Source organism: Callithrix jacchus, chromosome 8 (genome assembly GCF_049354715.1).
Source record: "Callithrix jacchus isolate 240 chromosome 8, calJac240_pri, whole genome shotgun sequence".
NCBI lineage: Eukaryota > Metazoa > Chordata > Mammalia > Primates > Cebidae > Callithrix > Callithrix jacchus.
In genome coordinates this window covers 128913166-128928366 of record NC_133509.1, presented here as the reverse complement: position 1 = coordinate 128928366, position 15201 = coordinate 128913166, and the positions used below count along the sequence as shown (strand labels likewise).

General features: G+C 45.9%; 1 non-coding gene across 2 annotated transcripts in view; it reads right to left on the bottom strand.

Moving 5' to 3' along the window:
- The window catches only part of LOC103795903 (uncharacterized), a 30149-nt gene that overhangs the window by 1596 nt on the left and 13352 nt on the right, over positions 1 to 15201 (bottom strand). Inside the window, exons 3-6 of one of the 2 annotated variants that reach the window (XR_008474570.2) lie at positions 14540 to 14640; positions 10646 to 10743; positions 4424 to 4499; positions 319 to 351 (exon numbers count right to left, since the gene is read on the bottom strand). This is a non-coding gene — a transcript (uncharacterized LOC103795903). The remainder of the gene's footprint in view (positions 1 to 318; positions 352 to 4423; positions 4500 to 10645; positions 10744 to 14539; positions 14641 to 15201) is intronic. The other variant, XR_001914094.4, reaches the window with a different exon arrangement.

Genomic DNA, 15201 nt, shown 5'->3' with positions numbered 1-15201 from the left:
CCACGGATACCATGGGCCCCGCTTTAGAGGGGGAGGAATCCCAGGCTCAGGCTGCTCAAATGACTCATCTGGGGTCGCATGGTTTATATTTGGTGGAAGCTGAGAGTAGCCCCAGCTCTGGCTGCCTCCGAAGCCCTGAGCTTTTAATGGCTGTGCTTTGCTTCCTGCTGCTCAAGGTTCTCATCACTCTGCCCACTCCACTGCTACCCACATATGTCTTGGGGACCCCTGGGTTTGGTCAAGGCTAGTTTCTCCCAGAGGTTCAGGACTGGGGAGATGTGGAGGAAGAGGGCTTGAATTCCTCCCCTAGTGACTCACCTCCTCAGATCACAGCTGCCACAGCAGACCTACCTGGAGACGAAAAAAAAAAAAAAAAAAACACAAAACACAACAAAAACACCACAAACCTGTGAGGGTGGGTCCACTCTGATTCTGATAGCTCCATCTCAAATTCAGCTTTGCTATTCTTTCCCTCTTTTGAAGCCCCTGACCCATCCTAGGCCATAGGTCAGAGGTGAAGGCCCCATCCTCAGGGCTCCGCCCATGGCACCTTCTGCAGGAAGCAGGTCCTGCCATCAGAAGTCACCTGTCTCCTCGGCCCAGCCCCCTGCAGCACTGGGCAGAGCATGCCTGGGCCTCCTGAACTGCTTTGAGTTCTCAGGGCTGGCAGGGACATCTGACAATGGCTGTCACAGGGGTAGGGACTGGGATGCTTTGGCAGCGAGGACCAAAGTTCTGGAGATTTCAGGACCTGCAGGAGTGAGCTCAGCCAGCTCCCCAAGAAGAGGGGCCTTGGTCTCAGCCAAGTAAGAGAAAGTGCAAAAATCAGCTTCAAGCCTCCCATCACTCCCTGCCATTCCTTGAAGCTTTTAGCTCATGGCTCAGGTCCTCCCATTCTCTCTATCACGACTCCTAACCTGTCTTATGATTTCAATCTCTACTCAGATGACATTTCCCATAAACGTGTCTTTCCGTTCTTACTTCCTCATCTCTAAAGATCTTGGACTCTGTGACGCGCATTCCCTCAGTCACACCCTAGGCCTGTGCTGCTCACTGCGGTAACCGCTAGCTACGTGTGGCTATTTAAACTTTAATGAATTAAAAATGAAATAAAACATAGAACTCAGTGCTTCATGTACTAGTCACATCTCAGGAGCCCAAGAGCCACGTGTAGCGTGCAGCTGCCACAGTGGACGGCTCAGATGACAGAAGGTTTTATTAGTTCTATTAGCATTCTGCCCTAGACCTTATAAATAACAAAATGGTACCCTCCCTGTTATCAGCAGTGAGCAGCCCCCTAGAGATCCTGACTCCTTCCTTTCCAGCTTTCTGAGTTTAACACAAGCTTTGGGAGCTCTCTGGCCACCCTGGGATTTCTGATCTTTGTCTTAGTTTCCTAGGCTGCTGTAACCAAGGACCCTAACCTGGGTGGCTCCAAACAACAGAAGTCAATTATCGCTCAGTTCTGGAGACCAGAAGTCCAAAGTCCAGGAGTCAGCACGGCCACGCTCTGTCTGAATGCTCTCAGGGAGGGTCCTCCTCTGCCTCCTTCTGGCTTCTGGCAGCTGCTGACGATCCTTGGTGCTCCTGGCCTGTGGCTGCATCGCTCATCTCTCGTCTGTCTTCATGCTGCCTTCTCCCTCTGTGGCTCCAGGTTTCTTCTTTGCTCGTAAGGACAGTGGTCATATTGGAAGAGGGGCCACTCTATTCCAGTGCGACTGCATCTTAACTCACATCTTAGTTACATTGGCAATGGCAGTATTTCCAAACAAGGTCACGTTCACAGCTACTGGGAACTGAGACATTTTTGGTGGGGTGGGGGGACAATATAACCCGTAACACTATTCCTCACTCACCGACATCCTCTCTACCCTCCTCGCCCATTTAGAATCCATTCCGACTCATGGCAAGTGCCCCTCACACACCCTTCAGCTCTCTCCCCTTCTCTTCCTCTCTCATGTTCAACCTCACTGTGTCTTTCTGTTCCTTTCACTCCCCACTCTCGGAGAGTATGCAAATTTCACAACTGCTCCCTGATCTTCAAACCAGCACCACCTCCTCTGTTGCCTCCCTAATTCACCAAGAAAAGGCAACCAGAAGAGAGCTTCCCCTCGCTGGCATCACCAAGCCTACCCTCCCACCCGCCCCCCCACATTCCGCTTCTGTGACGAGCAGCGCCTGCACCTGCTACCTGTGTGCCTCCCCGCTTGTGTGCCTGTCCCCTCTGTGCACTGGGCCCACCTACTTCCTACTGCAAGTCACGCTCCAGTAGTGCCTCCCTTGGTTCTGCATCATCAAAGTCTCCCTCTCTCTGGGATCATTCCCAATACCAGTAAAACAAAGACAACCTCTCCCTTCACACCCCATCTTCCTCCAGCTGCTGCCTCACTTTGCTTTGCTCCTTAGAGCAAAGCTCTTGTGATAGTTCTGTCTATTTAGGGAGAGGCAGGATGGCACTGTGGTTAGGCACCCAGACTCAGAACTGCATGACCTTGAGCAGTTACCTAGCTTTCCTGTCTCCTCTATAAAATGTGTAAGATAATGAGAGCAGCCACCTCCCAGGGTTAGTGAGAGGATCTAACGCAAAGCACTAGAACATTAGTGAGTCTTTAAGATGTGAGCATAGGCACGACTCATGCACCACCACTCCTCTCATGCGCTCTCAAACCTGTACCCATCAGCCTTCCTCCCAACCCAGTCCCCAGGAAACTGGACTTACAAAGTCCCCACTGACCTCCTTGGTGCCCATTCAGAACACTCCCTCTTGGGCCTCAACATTCCCAGTGCTCAGCAGTGTCTGACACGGGTGATTACTCTCTCTTCCTGAAAACATCTTTGGTGCGCTTGCATTGCATCACCCGAAAAGATATGTTCAAGTCCTCACATCTGGTACCTGTGAATGTGACCTTAATTGGAAATAGAGTCTTTGTAAATGTAATTCAGATGTGGCCATACTGGAGTAGGGTGGGCCCTTACTCTAGTATCACTGAGGCCTTATAAGGGAAAAGTAGAGACAGATACTTGGAGTCACACAGGAGAAGCTCATGTGAAGACAGAGACCGAGATTGGAGCGACACAGCCACAAGGGAAGGATGTCACAGCAGCCACCAGAAACTAGGGGGTGGCATGGACATTCTCCCCAAGAGTCTTCAGAGACAGCATGGCCTGAGGACACTCTGATTTCAGACTTCTGGCCATCAGAACTGTGAGAGAGTAAATGTCTGTGGTTTTAAGCCATCCGATCTGTGGTTCTTTGTGACAGCAGCCCCAGGAGGCCAACACATGTTCTTCATCGGCATCCAAAATAGGACTTATTCTCCACGGTTCCCCCTATCATACTTGCCTGTCCTTCTCAGTCTCATCCAGCTCTTCTCCCTGATCTCAGCGTATTGTGGGTGTCTCCAGGGTCAGTCCTCAGGCTCCTCTGCTTTAGCCCCATGCCACGGGGCGCTTCACCCAGTCCCACTGCCTTAAGTACTCTGGTGACTTGCAGATTGATGTGCTTAGCCTAGACCTACTCCACAGGCCCTGTGGGTGACTGAGAAGCACCTCAAACATAGAGTGACCCAAGTGCACTCCCACTTCCCCTCTGGAAGCTGTCCCTCCAACAGCTGCCCAAGCTCTGTAAGGGCAGCCCCGTTCTCTCAGCAGCTCAGGTTAAGCGGCCTGGAGTTTCTCTCCTTCACAGCAGTCTACCTGTGAATGCTTATTCACCTTCAGAAATATCTCGTCTGACCATTCCTCATACTTCTGCAGCTCCAGTCCTGGACTAAGCCTCCTGCATCTCTCAGTGGGATGACTGGAGGAGCTTCCTAAGTTGTCTCCCTGCCTCTGCTCTGGCCCAAGTCACTGTTGAACCTAGAATCCATTCTCTCAAAAGCCTTCACGCTATGAAAGTTGTCAGAATCAAAATGGAGTTGCTTAAGCCAAATCCTAATAACAAAATGGAGGCAGGCCACCAAGAAGGCTCTCATGCACACATGCCCATGATAAGAGCTATTACAGAGATGCTCTGCAAACCGCAACCTTGCAAAAAGCCACTGCAGCCTTCTGTGAAGAGTACTTCTGAGTGGGTGACTGCCCAGCAACTGCCTGTTCCATCTTGGGCTGATGCCACACTTGTAGCCAAGGATCATCGTTTCAAACCACTTATGTAACTTTCCTCATTCTGCCTTTAAAAACCTTTGTCTTCCTTTGCCGTCCTGGCTACATCTGCGGCCCCGCCATAGTTCACTATGGTACATGCATTCTGGGATTACAAAAAAAAATCCCCTGTCATTCATTCCTGAGTAACCTCTTTTCAATGGAGTGCCTCCCTCCTCTGTTATTTGGGGTTGACATAATCTGGTGTCAGAAGAGTAGGTCACAAAGCAAGCTCACCTCGGAAGGACCAGCAGCCCCCGGAATCACGTGCAGTACCCACCTGAGCCCCATCTGCTCTTTCCCATGGTTGGCCCCTTTGCCTCAGTGAGTCTCCACGTGGATTCTTGGAATTCCACCTGTTGGTTGAGTTTTGACTTTATTCAGGATCTGGTTTGGATAAGGCTGCATTAATAAAGGATTCTGCATCCCTCCCGGGACTATAAAACATACTGTCTTTTATGTTTTTCTGGTGTAAAGAGTCTGTCTTTCTAGTGAGTTCTCTTCTGATTTCATGTTTGGTTTTCACACATTTCAGTAAATGATATGACTCTTTTACATTCCCCTCCACCCCCTTTTTTCTCAATAACTTTCAAGAGGAAAGATGAATATACCAACATTGGGCATGGGATGATTAGTTAAAAGCCATTAGGGCAACTACCACCAACTATGAGGGACTTTGGTCTTCAAAAAACAAAGTCCCCTATGTAAGAATAAACTGAGCACAAATGGCAAGACTTTCACAAGATGGCTACCAGTCTCAGGAAAACTTCCATGCAACAGGAGAATCATGCTTGCCAGTCAGACAAGGAGGGCAAAGCCCATCCACCAAGTAAAAGAAGTATCCCTGTGTCAGTCATGCTTTTAAAAACAAACACTTTGCCCAAATCCTTAAAATTCCTTAAATGCTTATAAGACTTTCTTTTGCTCTCAAGAAGTAATAAGAAATGGAATGGGATTCCCAAATTCTAAGGCATACCAGGACAACCTTCCTTTGGGTACTCTAGCTGGTTATATGTTCAAACATCATGGTGGGGAGCAACAGGGAAGATGGTGGATAGGAGACGAAGCTAATGTGCAGCTCCCACTTGGATGGACAGACCAGTGTGTGGAGACTCACACCACAAACATCAAAGAACCACTGCAGGACCATACAAGTAAACAGAAAGAATTTACAGATTTTTTGAAAGAAGCAGCATGTCACTGTATATTCTGCGAGACAAGCAAAAAACTGAGTTCCCAAAGTGCGAGGGGGGTAACCTGCCTCCAAACACACATCCTCACTGGGGAACTGGAAATCCAGATCACGGGAGGATTTAACCCTACTTAGAGCTGGAATGGGTTTAGGGAGTTGTGCAAAATATAAAAGTGAAAGCAACAGCAGGAAGAGCTCTGTAGACATTCCTGGTCTCCAGCTTGAGCCCAGGGAAGCTATCCCTGACTCTATCTCACAGGGGTGCTCAAAGAACTCAGCAGAATCAGGGAGGGGTCACAGGGTAGAAGAAGCTTCCAACTGAATTCTGCAATAATTTCAGCTGGGCACAAACTTTCTTGAGCAGAGTCCAGGGGATGAATGGAACTGCTGCAGACAAGAGGGCAGGAGCCACAGCTGACATTGTAGGCAGACAGGGAGGGGAGAAACCTGAAAGCCGAGCTTGCTTGCTCAGCAGGGTAGTTTATGGCCTGGGACTAGGTCTAAGCTCTGCACACATAAGATGCCTGGATCTAAACGTGGCACTATTAGTGGGGCACTGCAGGAGCGAGACCAGCCTCTCCAGCTGCATGGGAGGTGGGTGAGGCCTTCTGCTACCAGCTATCCCCACTGACTTGGTGAACAATACTGCTAGGAAGAGGCAGCCACACTCCCCTCTGGAACATAATCCCACTGGCCTGAGAACCAGCCCCACATACACCACAGTGGTCACAGCAAGTCCCACTCAAGGAGAATCTGAGCCCACACTCACCTAACCCTACTCTCTCACCTGATGGTACTCCTCTACCTGCTCTTGTAGCTGAACACAAAAGATATATACCCTTGGGAGCTTTATGGCCCCACCCACCACCTTAGTGATGAGAATACCTCCCCTGGCCAACTTACACAAAGCTTATATGCCACTGCTAAGACTGTAGCTGGTGCTTTCTAGCAAGTGCCAACTCCTGGTTGGAGGCCAACCAACTCAGGCCATTACAGCAACTCATGACAGAACAATCCTGCTCCCAGGAAGGAGAAAATGACAGTTAATACCACTGCCTGCAACATCCTGGCTAACCAGAAGCCCTGTGTCTGTCCACCTGACACCATCACTGCTAGCATAACCAGCATTCGAGAAAGCCAGCACACCCAACCTACCTACAACCAAGAACTCTCACAGTCTATCTACTTCACTCCCCTGCCCCCTCCACCACAGCAGGTGCTGATATCCATGGCTGGGAGACCTGAAGATGGACCACATCACAGGACTCTTGGCAGACACTCCCCAGTACCAGCTCAGAGCCCGGTGGCCCCACTGGGTGCACAGACCCAGAAGAGCAATAACAATCACTGCAGTACGGGTCTCAGGAAGCCCCATCCCTGGGGAAATGGGGAGAGTACCACATTAAGGGATCACCTCATGGGACAAAAGAATCTGAACAGCAGGGCTTGAGTTTCAGATCTTTCCATTGGTGTGTAGATTCTCACCGCAGAGACACAATTGCAGCGCTAGGTGCAGTAGTGAAAGTCTGCACCTATATCCCAACAGGCTGGAGTTTGAGACCAGCCTGGCTAACATGGCGAAACCCCATCTCTAGAAAAAAATACAAAAATTAGCTGGGTGTGGTGGCACAGGCCGTAATTCCAGCTACTTAAGGGGCTGAGGCAGAAGGATCAGGAGCTTGCAAAATGATTTCAATTTGAAGTTTTGCTGATGCTTCCTAATGTGTTGTTTTCCATATAGAAGGAAATCTTTTTTAAGCTATCTGCAGCTCATAACAAGTTAATGCAGGGGTTGCATGGCAACATATTCAAGCTTACGTATAAGGCATTTGAGTTCGAGGCATGGAAAAATACTGAGGCACTGCATGTATGTTGTTTGTGCAGGAGACTCTAGCTCCTTGACCCTGAAAACAGGACAAGGAACGAAAAGTGTGATAAAGATCACCTCCTGAGAATGTGGTCTGAATGCTTTTAGAGATAGTCAACAAGGCCATATGTGCCTCATGACCCCACCACAAATCGCCCCCGGGTGGATGTTTTTTGTATGAATTGTAGTTCAGCAAGCTCTCTCAATAAATATTTGGTAGGGCACTGTCTCAGAAGAGCTAGCTGCTCCCCGCCCCGCTCGGCTGGAATCGTCTGAGTACTTCATTCACTGCAGTTACAAGCTGCAGGTAAAATACACTTTTGTTAACAAAATGGAAACATTTACTTTCCGCACCCCCAGACCTGATACCTCCAAAATTTGGAAACTACATATGAGTGTTCTCATTTTGGTGGTAAATATTTGCATAAGCTTAATAAGAATCTGCCCTCTTTTTAACAGGATACAACTGCAAATGTTGGTTATATTACTAAAATGTTGACTAGGATGTCATACTGAAGATCGTCTATAGGTATTGCTATAGGGTCTAAAGTCTGTCTTAGTCGGACTTCCTAGCCTAAAGAGGTTTTTAAGTCTGAGAGTCCTGTGTGGTCAATCACCACTCTTCCTGCACTGAAGTAAACAGTCAGGCAAAGTCTGATGAGGCTCAACATACTGAAGAAACATACTGGTCTTATTTTGATTACCTTTGGTAGAAATGGAGGTATTAAAAAATCATGTTTCGGAAAAAAAATCCATAGTAACCCTGTTATTAGATTGTGATCTTGTTCAACGTTTTTCAGTTTTTATTCTTTACCTACAATGTGGACTGAATCCTGAATGATTCCAGTTTCTTCTGAGAGCCAGATGTAAGTCTCACCCGGTTCCCTGTAGTCATTTGGTTTGTTTAATTGGTTATCGTCGGGCTTGGGTTCATGATTCAAAACTGCTATGCATACTGGAGTCATCATATTATTATTAATTTGGCTTTGCATGGTCCTTTTTCAACTTTGTACCTACTGCCTGTCAAATTTCTACAGAAATACAATAGCTAACAGAACAGTGCTTGCTTGGTCCAGTGCTTTGAAATAATAACTGACACCCATGTAACTGACAAACTTGCACTTAACACTGAACTCCAGGCAGACTTAGCCTGAGAGCTACTTTAGCCAAAAGGGTTTTGACACTGACTCTTAGTTGTCAATCCCTTCCCTCCAATATGGGACCAGGCCAACGAGGACAGTCCATCCTGGTACTGAGCTATAAGCAAAACCTAACCACTGGATGACTGATCATCAGTGTTTTTAGAGAAAGGTTATCAAGAGAGGAAAATGTGGAAGTTGTCAGAATCAATATGGAGCCACTTATGCCAAACCAACTAAATAGAGGCAGGAGGCTATCAAGGAGGGCCTCTCATTCACACAAGACTATGATAAAAATGATTACAAGACTCTCTGAAGACTACAACCCTGCAGAAAGACCACTGTAACTGAGGCAGGAGAATAGGGTCTGGAAGCAGGGAACCTAAGTCAAACAGAAAAGCCCCAGCTTTCCATGCCCAAATAAAAACTTTGTAACTTTACTTCAGCAATGACAGGAAACATCCTCTCCATTTACATAGGGTGTACACCAAGTAAATAACTGTAATCTCACTACATCCTATTCATTTACATAGGGCATACACCAAGTAACCAATGGGAAACCTCTAGAGGGTTTTTAAATACCCAGAAATGTCTGTAACTGGGCTCTTGAGCTGCTTGCTGGAGCCTATTCCCACTCTGTGGAGTGTACTTTCATTTCAATAAATCGGTGCCTTTCTTTCGTTGCTTTGCTTGTGCCTTCTGTCCAATTCTTTGTTCAAAAAGTCAAGAACCTGGATACCCTCTACTGGTAACATATTTTGGTGAACCAACCAGGAAATAAGTCCAAAGTTTGGGATTTACTTTTCTTCTCTTTCGCTTCTCTCTTTCTTTCTCTCAAACAGATGAACCCTTAATGGCAAAAGATAATGTCTCTTAGGCATTTTGACCTCCTTTCTCCTACTCATTCTATTAGACTGGGCAAGGACAAAAGAAACCCACCCAGCCTCCAGTTCCTGTCATTAAGGTTCGTGGCTATAACGTTAGTGGACAGGAAGCATGGGAAAGTGTGGCCATATCAAATTATAAGGATGCATGAAGTCAAGGCCTTCATCCAAGGACAAAAGGAAAGCTCATAGTAGGCCATCACCTCTGGAAGGAAAACATGCAAAATGGCACCAGTGTCCACCTAAGAGATGTCTGACACTCAGATTGAACCGCAAAGCAGGGCACCCCCAGGGGATCCTCCAGACCTCAACCTCTCCAAAAAGGATACCCTCACCACAGGTTCTGATGTCTAGTACTAAGCCCTCCTCAGAATTTTCTCTCACAGTTGCAATACTGTTTGGCCCCAATATTGTTTGGAACCTGGAGTTTGCTGCTGAATGGGAAAGTGGGATGAGTTGCATGTATCTAGGCTCGTGCTGTTATCCTAAGCAGGGCCAGGCCTGGTTAGTATGAATGTTCTCCTTTGGTGCTGTTTGGCCCCAGCGTTCTTTGGAATCTGGGGATGTTTGGTCTTTAAAAATCAAACTACTGTGAAAACTGCTTTACCCAAAATTTGGGTTCACAAACTTCATTGGATTACCTCTTCGGGCAAACAAAGTAAAACCAGTGAGCTTGTATTGCTATCTCATGGCTAGATTTCCAAGGTAAAAGCTATTGGATTTCCGTTGGCATGTGTGTATACCAGTCTAGATGAGTTTATTCGTATGTATACTTACTGTTATACATTGTATATGCCAAATTAGCTTCTAAGAGTACTCCTAAATAAAAGTAAATAAGTCTAAGGAGTTGTCAAGTTCATGTGACTTGAGTATAACTTTACCAAACAAACTGGCTTTAAAAATGTTGGTAAAGTAAAAATAGAAGTGCCTTCAGAATTTTCAGCATACGTTTTTGTCTGGATTTTATATATGTCTCTAGTAGATAATTTGAGGTGTCAGGGTGTGGCATAGAAGGTTATACAACTATAAACCTACCCAAAACAAAATAATCTTTGTGCAGACTTTTTAATAAGTAAGACTAATTATGTTATTGGTTTAATGAGAAGAGCTGAATCTTCTGAGTTACTGGTGAAAATGCCTATATAGTTAACTTTAAGGTTCTGATTTTGGTGAATACCTGATATTCACAGATTACAAAATGGTTATTGAGCCTACAGTTTGAATATGGGTTGTTTGACTTCCCTAAGTCTTGTGCTAAAATTTGATCCCCAGTGTTGGAGGTAAGGCCTAGTGGGAGATGTCTGGATCATGGGGGCAGATCTCTTAGGAATGCGCTGGTGCTATTCTCATGAGAATGAGTTTTCACTCTCAGTTCTCATGAGAACTGTATGTTGAAGAAAACTCTGAAACTCTTTCTCACCATGTGACATGCCAGTTCCTTCTACCATGAGTGGAAGCAGCCCGAGGCCCTCAGCAGAAGTAGAAGCCAGAATCATTATTGCTGTACAGCCTGCAGAACTGCGAACCAAACAAAATTCTACTCTTAATAAGTTACCCAGCCTCAGGTATCCCATTATAGCAAGACTGTCCACCCATGGCCCGTGACCTGCATGTAGCCCAGGATGGCTTTGAATGCAGCCCAACACAAATCCATAAACTTTCCTAAAACATTATGAGATTTTTTTGCAATTTTTTTTAGTTCATCAGCTATCATTAGTGTTAGTGCATTTTATGTGTGGCCCATGACAATTTTTCTTCTTCCAATGTGTCCTAGGGAAGCCAAAAGACTGGACACCCCTGCCTTATAGCAACACAAATGGACTTGGACCCCTTCCTTTACCTCTCTGGGTATGTCTATGCTCTACCCTCATGGTTCACCATAGCACGTGTCATCCCAGATTGCAATTGCCTGTCATTCATTCTCTAATAAACTCTTTTGAAGAGCCCCTCTCTCTGTTGTTATTTTTGATTGATATAATCATCCCTAACTCCTTTCTTTTCATCTCATTCCATGTCCAGTCTGTTAATGAATCCTGTCCACTTACCCTTTAATATATGTCCAGAATCTGACCACTTCATAATATCTCCACCACTGCCATCCTAGTCCACCATCACCTCCTACTGTCCAAGGTCAGGAATATAGAACACTGAATGGAGATGTATCTATTGGCTGCTGTGGTGCAGGGAGAAGTGATGGTGTTGACCCATCCATCTGTTTAAAACCCCTCGGCAGCCTTGTATGGCCTGTAGGATAAGCAAGCCATCCATGAACTGGCTTTTGCCTCTCCCCAAACTTATTGCTGCCAATATCCAGCTATGCTCCTGTCCTGAGGAATAAACAAAGGTCATTCCTTGCTCTTTTAGGCCTCTGATCCTTTGCATGCCAGATCCAGGAACATTTTCAGGACCTCACCATCTTACATATTCTCCCGGAAGACTTCCACACATTCCCAATCTCCCTTGACCAACTATACCTCCACCTATGCACTCAAATGTGAGTCCACTATGTCCTTTCTGCCACAGAATTTCCCAGAATGCAATGTTCTTCTCTATCTCCTCTGTTGGATTTGGAGCTCTCTAAAGTCAAGGACTGCTATGGTTTAGATGTTCGTCCTCTCCAAATCTCATGTTGAAATGTGATCTTCATTGTTGGTGGCGGGGCCTGGTGGGAGGTGCTTGGGTCATGGGGGAATATCCCTTTTGAATGGCTTGGTGCCCTCCCCATGCTAATGAATGAATTCTCACTCTGCTTATTCATGCAAGAGCTGGTTGTTTAAAGGAGCCTGGCATCTCCTCCCCTCACTGCTGCTCCCTCTCTTGCCATATGACACACCTGCTCTCCTTCAACTTCTGCCATGAATAAAAGCTTCCCAAGGCCTCACCAGAAGCTGAGCAGATGCTGGTGCCATGCTTGTAGAACCTACAGAACCATGAGTCAAATAAACCTCTTTTCTTATAAATTACCCAGTTTCAGGTATTCCCTTACAGATATGCAAAACTGACCAACATGAGTCAGGAGCCATTCATTGCTGCCTCCCTTAATGCTAGGCCCAGACCTGGGATACTCAAGTAGACACTGAGTATTTCATAAAAAGATGCATGGATAAAGAGTGTGCCTAAGGCTGGCAACAGTGACTGGCACACGTAATCCCAGTTACCAGGGAGGCTAAGACAAGAAGATCGCTTGAGGCCAGGAGTTCTAGACCAGCCTGGGCAACATTGCAAGACTTTCATCTCTAAAAATTACCTGATTACTGTCACGTGTACCTGCAGTCCCAGTTACTTGGGAGGCTGAGACTGGAGTATTGCTTGAGCCTAGGAAGTCTAGGCTGCAGTGAGCTATTATCATGCCGCTACACTCCCGCCTGGGCATCAGAGTGAGACCCTGTCCCTAAATTTTTTTTAAGTGTGCCTTTGTGCATCAAAAGACACAATAAACAGAGTGAAAAGGCAACCTGCAAAATGGGAAAAATATCTATAAATAATATATTTGATAAGAAGTTAATATCCAGAATTACAACTCAACAACAACAAAACTCAATTAAAAATGGACAAAGGACTCAAATAGATACTTCTCAAAGAAGATATACAAACAGCTAAGAAGCATATGAAAAGATGTTTAACATCATTAATCAGGAAAATGAAAGTCCAAATCACCTTACATACATTAGGATGGCTACAAACAAAAAAATCTGAAGACAACATGTTTGGAAGGACGTGGAGAAATTGGAACCCTTGTGCACTGTTGGTGGAAATGTAAAATCGTACAGCTGCTATAGAAAACAATATGACAGTTTGTCAAAAAAATAAAAATAGAATTCTCATATAATCCTGTAAACCCACTTTTGGGTAAATACCCTAAGCAACTGAAAGCCTAGTCTGGAGGAGATATTTATACACCCATGTTGATAGCAGCATTGTTCACAGTAGCTAAAAGATGAAGCAACTCAAGCATCCATCAACAGACAAATGAATAAACAAAATATAATATATACATGGAATGGAACATTATTCAGTCTTCACAAGAAAGTAAATTCCAATAAATTCTAGAGCAAGGATAAATCTTGAAGATCTTCCATTCTGCTAATTGAAATTAAGTCAGCCACAAAAAGACAAATGCTGTATGATCCCAATTATATGAGGTACCTGGAACAGTCAAACCCATAGAGACAGAAAGTAGAATGGTGGTTTCCCAGGGCTGGGGGGAGTACAGGATGGGAGTTGTCATTTAATGAGTACAGAGTTTCAATTTTCCAAGATTAAGAGTTCTGGAAATGTGTGGCAGTGATGGCTACACAATGCATATGTACATAATTCTACTGAATTGTACAGTTTAAAATTATTAAGATGGTAAATTTTATGTATATTTTACCCAAATTAAAAACAACAAAAAAAGGATTGTCTCTGCTGTCCTGCCCCAGGTGGCCCCACTGTAGAGGTGGGAAAGCTCAGCAAGGGTGTGTTGGGGAGAAGGACATTATTGATTGGGCCCTGGGGCAGCAAGGGGGAGCACCCAGAGAAATGAAACTTAACACCGGCTGTGAGGGCTCTGGGGCCAACAGGCAGGGCACAGGTAGTAGACTCTGGAAATAGGCGAGCCTGAGCCTGTACCTCCTGGAGCCAGGAGCCTGAGCCAGCAGAGCTCTGCAAAAACCACGAGGCCAGCATGAACCTATGCCACCCAGTTAGATATAACCTAGTGCTGGGAGACACCTGAGAGTGACCTAATCCTACTCCTGCATTTTGAAACCAACCAACTGAGGCCAGAGACAAGAAGTGCAGTACCTCATCTCCTGTCATAAACTGTGCCCCTTTTCTGACATTGCAGGTGGCAGAGACTCCATTGGGGCCATGTGCCTTCATCCTATGGTTATCACTATCTTTCCCCAAAACAGAGCATGTAAAACCGAAAGTGCTCTGCCTGATAGGTGACATATGGTAGTCCCATACGTCTGTCCTATAGCGGTTTGTGGGCCACTTCCAGAATGCCCCCAAATCTGCACAGACTACAGCTTTTAAAGTTAATGACTTTGCCTGGGTCCCTAATCTCCATGGTTCTGTTCTCTAACATTCTGTCTGTCCCATGCCCAGTGTGCCCCTACCCAGCCCAGGTTTTAGGCCTTGAGGGATGCATAAGTTGGGACCAGGCCAGTTGCTCTCAAAGGCTCAGGGTAAGGATGGGCTTGAGCCCCTTCCCAAGCAGACACTCACACTGATCACCATGCAAGCAGCCCTGGATGGAGGGGAAGAAAAATGCTGTGTGTGGAGTCCCTGTTGCTCCCTCCCCTCCTCCACTTCCCAGACCCCTACTCACCTTAAGACAGTAGTTTCCTGAGAGCACAGAGCAGTCTCCGCAGTCCCGAGTGTGGTGAGGTTGCTGAGGAGTCTGATTTCAGATGGCTAAATAACCTCACCCTGAATGAAGTACAACTCCAGATGTCAAATGGCGACAGCGAGTCAGTCTCATACTCATAAGATAAACTAACCAAGGCTTGCTGTTAATTAAATCTGACCCTTGGCTTGCTAATGTAAGGATGGGCTGGCCCTCTCCAGGAAAATCCAATTCCAACATACCCCAATACCAGGAGCATTACTTTTCCCCTCAAAATGCCCTTCTTGGATACGTGAGGAATTCACAATCCTCTTTTCCATAATGACTGCATTTCTTATAAACTTTATTTTCTTGCCTTATGGTCAAACTGATTAAGATTGATTTATAAGGTTTTATTAAGAATTGAGTTTGACATCAATAGCACAAAAATGTAAAGGCTGAAATTTGTTTGGCTTTCTCTTTTAAACAAGATTTCCACGTTGGCTTTTTTTTTTTTTTTTTTGAGATGGAGTCTCACTCTGTCACCCAGGCTGGAGTGTAGTGACACAATCTCAGCTCACTGAAACCTCCACCTCCTGGGCTCGAGCGATTCTCCCGCCTCAACCTCCTGAGTAGCTGGGATTACAGGTGCCTGCCACCACGCC